Source organism: Notamacropus eugenii, chromosome 4, assembly GCF_028372415.1.
Source record: "Notamacropus eugenii isolate mMacEug1 chromosome 4, mMacEug1.pri_v2, whole genome shotgun sequence".
Taxonomy (NCBI): Eukaryota; Metazoa; Chordata; class Mammalia; order Diprotodontia; family Macropodidae; genus Notamacropus; species Notamacropus eugenii.
The window spans coordinates 252,456,315-252,468,496 of NC_092875.1; the positions used below are offsets into that span (position 1 = coordinate 252,456,315).

A 12,182-nucleotide genomic window follows, 5' to 3' on the forward strand; every position below is an offset into this window, starting at 1 on the left:
TGGCAAAGCATCTAAGTCCTTAAATGGAAAGTCAAATGAGTTACAGGAAGAAATAGTAAAACTATAATAGTAGGGGACTTCAATTTACTCCTTTCAAATGTAAATAAATGTAAACATAAAATAAAAAAGGAAGAAGTTAAGGAGATGAATAATATTTTAGAAAAGTTAGTTATGATGAACCTCTGGAGAACATGTATTAAGTGTCTTATTGTGGAAAGAATAAAATTCTGAGTAAGGAAATTATGGGTAAGGAAAATACAAAATTTAGATAAATTAGGGTACTCACCCTCTCTCAAGGAGCAAATACTCTAGGGATAGCATATAGTCCTAAAACCAGGGATTGAACTTCATAATCTATGTACGATTGAAGGATGCTTATTTTTTAAGCCTTTGCATTTTTATTGGAGAAGTAGCTTTGAATAGTGGTAAAATACTGATTAACTATATAAGAATAGGCAAGGCACTTCATCTCTATCAGATCCACTTTTTTCATCTATAAAATGGGAATTATAATGCTTATGTCACAGGGTTGTTAATTCAAATGATAACTACGTAAAGGATAGAAATTTGTTGCTATGGGGAGCTTTTTTCTAACAATGCGAGTCAGCACTGTCTCTGAAACATACAGTCTTAGAGCACTGAGAGGTTACAAGATTTGCTCTGGGTCACATAACCAAAATGTGTGAGAAGAAGGGTTTGCACTCAGATCTCTCTTGTCCCAAGCTTGCTATCTCTCCTCTTTGTAAAGTGCTCTATAAATGACAGCTATGATGATAAATCTTTAAAATTTCCTCTGATTTGCTATATATGCCTTGTCTTTCCCCACTATAATTTGTAAAAGAAAAAATCCTTAGAAAATTTGAGAGAGGTTTATGTCTGCTTTAGGAATATCATTCTAAAATGGACTGGAGAAGAACACTTACAAAATCCATGACTACTGGCAGTTGTAAAGAAAGATTGAACTCAACTGATCCTGGAGTCTAAGACTAAGTACCTTAGGCCCATGAGATTTGGCCCCAGACAGAAAGGTCTAGGCATTACATCTGAGGAAGGACATCACATCCAAGGTTGGCCTGACAATGTCAGAGCTTGTCCTCCCCTGGCATGTAATAATGGTCAATGCCCTGACAGAGTCACATGTGCAACTCCTCAATTACAGCAGAAATTTAAATTCTCTTTCCAAATCAGTGCATTCTCCTCTAGGATTCCCAGCCAGAGTCCTATTTTGAAGGAATGCTATTTGCTTCCATGGCAGCAATTTATCTGAATCTTTGCCTTGTGGCCTCAGTGAATGAATTTGGCAAGAGGAGGTCTGATTAGAAAAGGGAGAACTTCTGAAAGCACAAATGTCTTGGGAAATCAGCAGTGGTGTGAAAAGAAATACATAAAAGCTACCCAGTCCAGTGGATCTGGTTTTAATAGAATTTTGTTAAAGTATATTTGAGTGTGTATTTCTTAAAGTTGACCTCTATCTGGCATAGCCTGAAACACAAGCATCTCCTTTTTCAAAACTTAGCAAAAAGGTATTGGCAAAAGTATGATGAGAATGTAGTCATTATGCTAAAATGCTTGCATTTTTTGTTATCCTTGCGATCACCTCAGACCCTCAGACATTATCAAACTGAGACTTAAAGACCAACCTCTTCTAAAGCATGGAAACCAGTATGGTTCAGATCAATGATTCTGTAGCCCTAGCAGACAGCTACAGGCATCATCTGTATCATAGAGAGCAAATAATGGGAAATGCAAAAAGAAACTAGAAAGGTTGAAAAACTGAAGCAGTAAGCTTAGTAACAGTTGTTCCAGCAGTAGCTTCCATTTACAGTATGTGAAACAAGTATTCTTCATGGATTTCCCTTTCCTCCCCCAACTCTACCCTTCACCAAGCACCTTGATGAGTTCATAGGCCAGTGAAAAAAGCACCAACCCACAGAGGACGTGGACAAACCCATTGGTACTTCATTAAAAAGATGGAAGACACTTCTTGGTTGGTTTACAGTGACTAGGTATGCCCTCAAGATGATTTGATTGATTGAAACTCTTAGGATAGTCTCTGTGGATAGCTACCCTTCTGTGCTTCCCATGAAAGAAAGTTGGCCTATAATGTGCTTTGCCATTTGTTCGTTTTTGTGTTTTCCCTTGTGCCTTTCTTCTGGAATGTGTGGAAGGGTGAGGACTTCTCCCACTCAGTCTTCTATTCTCTCTTCTCTAGGAGAATGCAGCAGAAGCACATGTGTTCATGCACCCACAATTGACTTGCTTACCAGCCTGAGTACAGATCCTGATAGTAGATTTAACCTACCCAAGAGATGACTGCAGGTTAGTCAGTGAGGGTGTGTCAAAAGTTCCAACAGAAATATATGACAGGGCTTTGGGGGTAGAGCCATTTATTGAGGCTGTGGCACTTCCCAGAAGACAGGAAGGAGGGACACATGGGCTTGGGGATGGCCATGGCATGGGATGGTGATTGGAGTCAGTGCCTATAGCTCTAGGGACCCCAGAACTGCATCATCCAGTGCCCAGAGCAGCCTGGCCAGCCCCAACTACACGGTCAATTCATCCAGCACGTATTTATGGAGCATCTGTTGCAAGAAAGGTTTGGTGTGCTATAGGCCATGGAAGGAAGATTCTTCTGGCTGTGTGGGACCAGAGACACCTGAAACAATCCAGCCCCAAGTTAACAGAATCACAGGCTCCGAGAGCTCCTTACACATGGCCGCTGCTCCAGATGCCCTTCCCCTAACACCTGTGGCTTTGGTGCATGAAGTCATGGGGCCTCAGACCAAGAGGGTTGAAATGGAAGGGAGGACTCCATTCCCCTCTTATTTTGCTGCCACTGAGGCTGGTCAGTGGCTGCAGGGCCCCACTGATGACAGCAACAGCCTTGGTCAACCACTGGGCACAGTTGTCTGAGGAGAGAGGAGTGCCCAAAGCCCGGGGATCCAGAGAGTACATCATGGCTCATGTGCTTGGAGCCAAAACATTTCAGAGCCTGCTGTCCAGCCAGAGATCCACCTCTGTCACTGGCCTTCAGCAGAAGCAGATTGGAGAGCTACATGCTCAGAGGTATCAGAGGATGCCTGTGCAGTATGTCATTGGTGAATGGGATTTCCAGGGCCTTACCCTCAAGATGGTGCCTCCAGTCTTCTTCCCATGGCCTGAAACTGAGGAACTGGTCAACTTAACACTTCATGAGGAATCCCAGAGGTGCCAAGGATCTAGAGGAAAGGACACTCTAGGTCATCAGCCCACTCTTGCCCACTCACCCTGGATGTTGGCTGTGGCTCAGGGGTGATTGCCCTCAGTCTCCTGAGCATACTGACCCAGAGCCATGTGGTTGTAGTGGACAAAGGGGAAGAGGCTGTACAGCTCACTAGAGAGAATGGTCAGAGGCTCTGCTTCAAAAATAGGATCCAGAAGTGATATCACCTCTGGAGTGAACAGGGAACAACTGCTTCCATGAGGGCCAGTGGACTTCATGGTTAGCAACCCCTTAATATATCTTCCACAGTGACATGGAGCAACTGGCTACAAATATCCTCAGTTATGAAGATGCTGACAGTCTGGATGGAGGAGAGGACAGCATGAGAATGATAAGAGAGAAACTGTCCCAGGCAGTCATGCTGCTGAAAGCATCTTTCTAGAAGTTGACCTTCAGCATCCAGAGCTGATTGGGAATTGGTTACAGTCAGTCTGACCTGGATCTCTCAATTTTGGCCACACATGTGGACTTCTGTGGCAACTCACGGTTCCTACATATTCACAAGTCAAGAGGTGCTGGGAGTAGGTATACCTACCTGAAACATACTAAACCTGCAGCTCCTGGAAGCTTCTAGCACATTCATCTTTTCAGAGCACTGATAACACAGCAAGAGACAAGACTGTCTTCCCAGAATTGGGGGCCCAGACTCCAGGATCATGGGGTCTCGATGGTGGAGGAGTGGGGCTGGGGAGATCCATGGTGATCTTTTTCCATCCAGCCTCTTCCTACCAGACACTTGACATTCACCAGCTGTGTGACCTTGGGCAAGTCACTTAACCCCAATTGCCTCATCCTGGATCATCTCCAGTCATCCTGTTGAATATCTGGTCACTGGATTCAGATGGCTCTGGAGGAGAAGTGAGGCTGGTGACCTGCACAGCCCTCCCTCACTCAAAACAAAGTCAAGTGCAAGTCATGTCATTATTTCTCTGATGGCATGGTCTTCTTCGGCAATGAAGGATGAACACACACACATCCCTATTACCTTATCTTCTCTCCCTCCCTAATCCCTTCACCCACCCCTACAAGAGTCCCCCATTCCCTTTCTCCAACCTCCAATCTCAATTCATATACCTCTTTAAAAGTCCCCCCACTGCCCAGTCCCCCAGTTTTCTCACTGTTGCATGCTCAGAAGACTTCTACACCCTTCCAGATGTACATGTTGTTTCCTTTTCAATCCAGATGAGAATAAAGTTCCCACATTATCAGCCCTCCACTCTCATTACATTAACTCTTCCTTTCATGCCCTGTTTTAATAATATAATTGCTCACTTTTACCTTTTCTTAACAAACTTTATTTAGAATCACCCCATTATATACAACTCAGCCCAAACATTTCTTTCAAACTACATTAATAATGAAGATAGTTTTTAGAATACTAATAAAATTATATGTATATATATAACCATATATTTGTAAACAGTTTTTTTATAATTTTTTTGTTTTAAAAATATTTTCTTTTTCCTCAATTATTCATAAAACTGTCATTCACAGTTCTTCATCATACAATATTTCTGTTACTGAAAACAATGTTCTTCTGGTTCTGCTCACTTCACTTTGTATCAGTTCATGTCTTTCCAGATTTTTCTGAAATCATCTTGCTTGTCACTTCTTAAAGAATAATAATATTCCATTACAATCATATACCACAACTTGTTCAGTCACCCCTCAATTGATGGGTATCCTCTCTATTTCTAATTCTTAGCCATCACACACACAAAAAAGAGCTGCTGTAAAATATTTTGTAAAGATGTTCCTATCCTTTTTTAAAATTTTTTTTTTTATCTCTCTACGATACAGATCTAACAGTGGTACTACTGGATCAAAGGGTATGTAGAGTTTGATTGCCCTTTGGGCACAGTTTCAAATTGCTATCAGAATGGTTAGATCACTTCACAACTCCACTGATAGTGCATTAGTGTCCCACTTTCCCCACATCCCCTCTAACATTTGTCATTTTCCTCTTTTGTCATATTAGACAATCTGATAGGTGTGGGGTGGTAGTCCAGACTTGTTTTAATTTGCATTTTTCTAATTAATATTGATTTAGAATATTTTTATATGACTATAGATAGCTTTGATTTCTTTGTCTGAAAACTTTCTGCTCACATACTTTGACCTTTTATCAATTGGGGAACTACCTACATCCTTATAAATTTGACTCAGTTCTCTATACATTTGAGAAATGTGGCCTTTATCAGAGATACTTGCTAAAATTTTCCCCCGTTTTCTGCTTTCTTTTTAAATTTTGGTTGCATTCATTTTATTTGTGCAAAACCATTTTCTAATTCTATATAATCAAAATTACCCATTTCACATTTTGCAGTACTCTCTATATCTTACTTGTTCCTAAATTCTTCCCTTATCTGCATATCTGATAGGCAAACTATTCCATGCTCTCCTAATTTGCTGATGGCATCAGCCTTTATGTATAAATCATGTACCCATTTTGACCTTATCTTGGTATATAGTGTGAAATGTTGGTCTATATCTGGTTTCTATCAAACTGTTTTCCAGAATTTTTTGTCAAATAATGAGTTTTTGTTCTAAAAGCATGAATCTTTGGGTTTATCAAACACTAGATTACTATCATCATTGACTACAATGTATTGTATACCTAGTCTATTCCATTGATCCACTACTCTATTTCTTAGCCAATAACAATTTATCATGATAATTTTACTTTATAACACAGTTTGAGATCTGGTACAACTAGGCCACCATCTTTGATTTTTTTAAATTGAGTCCCTTGATATCCTTGAACTTTTGCTATTCCAGAGAAATTTTGTTATTATTTTTTCTAGCTTTATAAACTAATTTTTGATAGTTTGATATGACACTGAATAAGTGGATTTAGATAGAATTGTCATTTTCATTATATTCGCTTGGCCTACCCATGAGCAATTAATGTTTTTCCAATTGTTTAAACCTGGTCTTATCTGTGTGAAAAGTGTTTTGTAATCATGTTCATATAGTCTCTGGGTTTGTCTTGGCAGTTAGACTCCTAAGTATTTTAAATTGTCTAGTTATTTTAAATGGAATTTCTTTTTATATTTCTTGCTGCTGGACTTTATGGGTAATATATATAAATACTGATGATTTCTTTGGGTTTATTTTGTATCCTGCAACTTTGCTAAACTTATTAATTATTTTAACTAGTTTTTTTTAGTTGATTCTCTAGAATTCTCTAAGCATATAATTATATCATCTGCAAAGAGGGATAGTTTTGTTTCCTCATTGCCTATTCTAATTTTTTTCCTTCTTATTACTGTAGTTATTGTTTCTAGCACAATATCAAATAATAGTGGTGATAATGCACACCCTCAAGGGGTTCTTGAAGAGATATTAATCTAACTGCTCCTACATAAAGGAATAGGAATAAGTAAATAGAGGTTCAGGAGAAAGGATGATAGAATCTCCAGGAAAAGGAAGGAATTGATAAATAATACAAATGTGATCTCAGTCAACAGAGCAATGAGTTGGGCATCACTGGTTTTCTATAGGATTGTTGGAAGAAAGGAGTTAATGATTATCCTGAAACTGACTTCCCCCAGACTTAACACCCCCAGATTACACTAAACTTTTATCTTCTCACCTCACTGGGCCTACACAGGGTTGAATATTTAGAGCTAGAAGGGACCTAAGAGATTTTCTGATCCAACCCGTCTGACTGGAAAGTAAAATGAATTTCCCAGCTTCATACAATAAAAACTCATGGATTGTAACCCAAGTTGTCAGACTCCAAATCCAGCCCAGACCCTTTCCATGACACCAATTTACACATATTCTCCTTGATAAGGGATATCTCTAAGAGAGCCTTTTCCTAGAACAAGGATCTACTTGTCTGTATTTATTGACAAGCTACTTTAAGCCTCTTCAGTGATGTGGGAAAACTTTTAAAAAAACATTCAAATAACTATTTCACTGACTACACTATTGCTTTGTCTCCCAACCCTGTCACTGATCCACTGGTACTTGTGTTTTGGCATGTACTGTGACTGATTTTGACCATTACTAGCTCTATTTGTCAACATCTACTCAGAAGAGTGCGAATTCCTGATCTGTGATCAAGAGTATTTGTGAGAATTCTTACTATCTTATTGTGCTCTCCCCTCACTTGCATTGCTTTTTTCTAACGTTCTACTCTTTGGTGTCTTCTCTGCTTATTGGCCAAACTACTTCCTTCTGAATTCTGTATTTTTATGGAAATGCCCATGATTAACATAAGTATATCTAATTAGAGAGGTACTGTGGTAGAGGGGAAAGAATGAGAGATTTAGAGGAATTTGTCTAGGTTCCAATCCTGGATTTATCTCTACCTGTGTGACCTTGGGCAAACTGTTTAATCTCCTAGAGTCAATCATCATTTAGCAGTTGCCTACTAGGTGCCTGGCACTGTGTTAAGTGCTAGGAATTAAAAGCAAGACAAAAAGATCCCCCAAAAAACATAATCCCACCCTTCAAGGAACTTACAATCTAATGGGGGAGACAAACAATTGTGTAAAAATAACCAGGATAATATTAGTAATAATTGGAGAGAGAAGGCACTGGCATTAAAGGGGTACAAGGAAATGTTTCTTGCAGAAAGTTGGATTTTAGCTGAGACTTGAAACCAGAGGAGACAGAACAGTGTTATAGGACAAGTGCCTCTCGGAACATCTCCCTCTGACATACAAGATCTACCACTGGTAGATCATATGTAGTTTGGAAATTACAAGTCCTAGACAGATCATGGTCTTATGGTTCTCCAGCATCACATTCTTATACAAATTCTGAAAAGGATGCAGCTACCCTCACTTCTCTTGAAACTCACTGTTACCTGTAAAATGAGTGGGTTGTGCTCGACATCATTTAAGGGCTTCTCTGGCTCAAATCTATGATTCTGTGATCTCCTGGCCTCCTCCGTGCTTTGAATTAATAAGACAAGAAATTTATACAGAAGAATATGATACTTCTAGAACACCATGCAATTCAGAATAAAGTTTTGACCTTCTCCTAAGACTAGTGATGAACTCCTTGGAATCCTGTTTAGTATTCCATAGGTCTTATTTCAGTACTAGCAGGAAAGGTGACCCTAGAAACAAAATGTGAGACAAATCATTCTTTAGAAAAACCCTACTGGCAAAAAAGAGAAGCCTCGAATAGCCACAGAGGTTTACATACACCATTTTTAGCATCTACTTATGGTGATTGAGGTTCAAAGGATTAGAATTGGGTCTCTCTTCATATTAATTATAAACATTCCTCTGACCTCTTTCTGACTTAAAAAGGCTTAATTTCAAACATTCTGGATCTCCAGAGTCTAACTAAGGGGCTTTACATTTCATATTTTCTTTATTAATATTTAAGAGAAGTAGTTTTTTGAAAGGTTTGCTTGTACAAAGTTTAAGACTCGTGTCCAGTTGGCCTTGTTTTGGTTGTAGTAGGATTCAGAATGTTATTTAGTGGAAGAATATGCTCCAAATCACTAAAAATTAGAGAAATAAAAGTGACACTGAGGCTCTGTCTCACATCATCAGCTTGGCAAAAAAGAGAAAAAAAGTGAAAATGACAAGTGTTGGAATAGGTGTGGGAGAACAGGTACATTATTATACTGTTGTTGGAACTGTTAATTTATCCAGCCATTCTTGAAGGCAATTTAGTACTATGTCCCAAAAAATTAACATACTGACCCCACCACTAGACTTGAACCCAAAGATATCAAAGAGACAAGAAAAGGACCTATATGTATAAAAAAATTTTAGCAGATTTTTTTTAATGGAAACTAGGAGAAGGAGTGGATAGCTAAACAAATTATGGTATATAAATATAATGGAATACTATTGTGTCACAAAACATTATATTGGGACAGTTTCAGAGAAATTTGAGAAAACTTGTATGAACTAATGCAAGATGAAGTGAGCTGAACCAAAAGAGTGTTTGTACGGTAACAAAAAATATTGTGAAGACAAACTACTTTAATAACTTAACAAATCTCATCAATGCAATGACCAAGCATGATTCCAACAGACTGGTGATGATGTATACTGCTCACCTCCTGACAGGAAGGTGGTGAACTCAAGATGCAGAATGAAACAATTTTTTTGGACATTGACAAGTGTTGGAATTTGCTTTGCATGCCATTGCATTATTCCAGGGTTTTGTTTTTGTTTTTCATTTTGTTTTTTTGTAATTGTTTTGAGGAGGGAGGAATGAGGTGGGAAGTAGACAAAATAAATGCTTGTTAATTAAACAAAAAAATAAAGTGCAAAATTTAAGTTAGAAATAAAATTCTATTTAAGCACCACAAAGTGCTATCTCAATGTTTCTTGTGAGTGAAATAAGTATTTCCAGTCATGCCAAGATATGACAAATAAAGAGCTTTGCTTAAAAACGATTGCTTTTTATCACAAAGAACTGTCACTGAAATCCCACACTAATCTCCCATTATGACAGGAGGATGACACTGTGTTCTTAAAGGCTACACCAGCAGAGCAGAAGTTCATGCATGTATTAGCAAACTGAAAAGAAAGCTTCACAAAGAAATATGCTGGACCAGTAAAGGACTATTTGTTTCTTGTTTGAAGAACATAGATGGTTATGGGCTGTTACATTCTTTTTTCCTACCACAATAGCTCACAAAACAATCTACTCAGACTACAACATAAGGGTTGTAATCTGCATCAGTAAAGGATGTACTCAGATGTCTTGAATTCAGATCCTTTAGGAACTGAAATATCATAAAGAAATGAGAAAATTTCCACAGATATGATATATTCAGTAATTTAAGAGTTTCACAAATATTTAACTGTAACCTAAACCACAAAATTATGGCGCTTGAATTTAATTACTTATCTATTTGGCATCCAAAGTAGATTGCATCTGAACCACTTCAAAAATATTGTTTTCTATCCTGCTATTTAAAATGCCTAGAAACCAATTCTTCAGTCTCTCTTTGGACTTTTTCTCCTCTCCTTTTCAGCCTTTAGGAAGATTTTCTTGATAATAGCTCTAACCTAAATTTTTCTTGCTAGTATTAAAGAATATTGTCTTTTGACCTGCACTCAATTGCAAGGTTTACAGCTATCTGTATAGAATCACATCTTTGAAAATCATTATCAAATTCTCCATTATTCCTTAGACTTTAGTCTATTCTGAACTTTGTCACTTCAGGCCTTCATTACTTTACAGATTATTGGGAAATGGTGTCTATGAGAGCTTCTGGAGTATAGTCATATGCTTCAGTTCCATTAGGGATTAAAGTGGCTTTTATAGACTCACCTGAACCCAAACCACTGTGTTCCTATGGGAAAATCAATTTTAAGTTCATGGGACATTGCTTTTTCATACAAGAGGTACAAGAAGAACAACTCTTACGCCTGGCTCCCAGAAGGGTATTTTCAGTTTCCTTAGCTATAAAAATAGGAAACTGGCCCAGATATTCTCTAAGATCCTTTCTAGCTTTAAAATTCTATATTTTTTTCTATGATTCTGAGATTTGTGTTCTGCAATAGTAGAACCCTCTGAGAATTCAGCACTTGGAGTATATCTGTCTCATAAAGCTTCAAATCACTTTAAAAAACCAAAATATTTCTTTCCCTTTTTTTTTAATACAATAGATGCGGGCACATGCAAACCATACATCTTTAGGATTAAAGTGCGATGAATACTTTCAATTGAAAAAATCCTCGTATAGACAAATGATTTCTAAGTACTAGTACAAAGTAAATTCAATTCATTCAGCATTTCTTAAGTTTTTCCTATGTGCAAAACGCTAAAGCTAGATGTTGGAATACAAAGAATGCCCCCCCATCCCCCCACCAACCCCAAAAAGCAGTTCCTGCCCTTAAGGAGTTTCATTCTATTGAAATAACAGTGAATCCCATAAAAGCTTCCTCCTCCTTATATTTGAAAAAAAAAAAAAAAACATTACCTGTGTCTTACAATAACCTATTTGAGAGATATTGTAAAAAGAAAAGCAAGAAATTGCTATGTCCCTTTCTCCATCTACTTTTCTTTCATATTTACATAGTTAATAGCTGTTATCCCCCCATTTAAAACTCTTTCTGATGATTCATTATAGTACGCAGGTGCATCTCAGTCGGCTTCCTTTTTAAATTTTTAAAAAAATTTTAATTAAGCATTTATTTTCATTTTCTCTTAATACACTGCCTCCAAAGAATGAATGAAAGAAGAAATTTTGAAGTGCCTCTCATGTTCCAGGCATGGAAAAAAGCATTTGTTTTTATCAAAGATTAAGTACTTCTATCCTCACCACAATTCTGGGAGGTAGGTGCTATTATGATGCCCATTTTATGGATGAAGAAACTAAGGCAGAAAGATGTTAAGGGACTTGTTCAGGGTCATAGCTCATTTTGCAAATGAGGAAACTGAGGCAGACAGGATTAAGTGACTTGCCCAGGGTCAAACAGCTAGTAAGTGTCTGTGGCAGGATTTGAACTCAAGTCTCCGATTGGTGCAATACTGGACCTAGAATCAAAAAAAACCTGAGTTGTTAATTTGGACTCAGACACTTACCAGATGTATGCAGTCTTCATTTTGCTTTGTTTCCTTAGTCCTAGGGGCCTAGCATCTAGCTCTTGAGAGAAATTATTGTCAATAACCAATATCTCAGGGAGATTCAGAGCTCTTCTTCCAAAGTCCTGAAGTTCAGTGTCTAGAAAGATATCAGTGATAATGAGATTGAATTAATTCTCCCCATTTTGGTCAGATCCCACCCAACCTACAAGGAATTTAATCTAAAATGGGGAAGCCCATTGTGTACTACTCAAGCTTGGGTGGAGACAGATCCTTTTGTCCTGATAGCTCAAGGCTAGGAGTGGTCTGAATATAGAGATAATTTCTCTGTCCAAGGGTGATTATTGTCACCCTCAGACCCTCATTGAACATCTACTGTATAAACGTGAGTTCCATTGCCATG

At 38.0% G+C, this 12,182-nt stretch overlaps 1 pseudogene; it reads left to right on the forward strand.

The window, feature by feature from the left end:
- Positions 1–2,743: 2,743 nt before the first annotated feature.
- Positions 2,744–4,603, forward strand: LOC140502470 (MTRF1L release factor glutamine methyltransferase pseudogene; annotated as a pseudogene).
- The last annotated feature ends 7,579 nt before the right edge of the window (positions 4,604–12,182 follow it).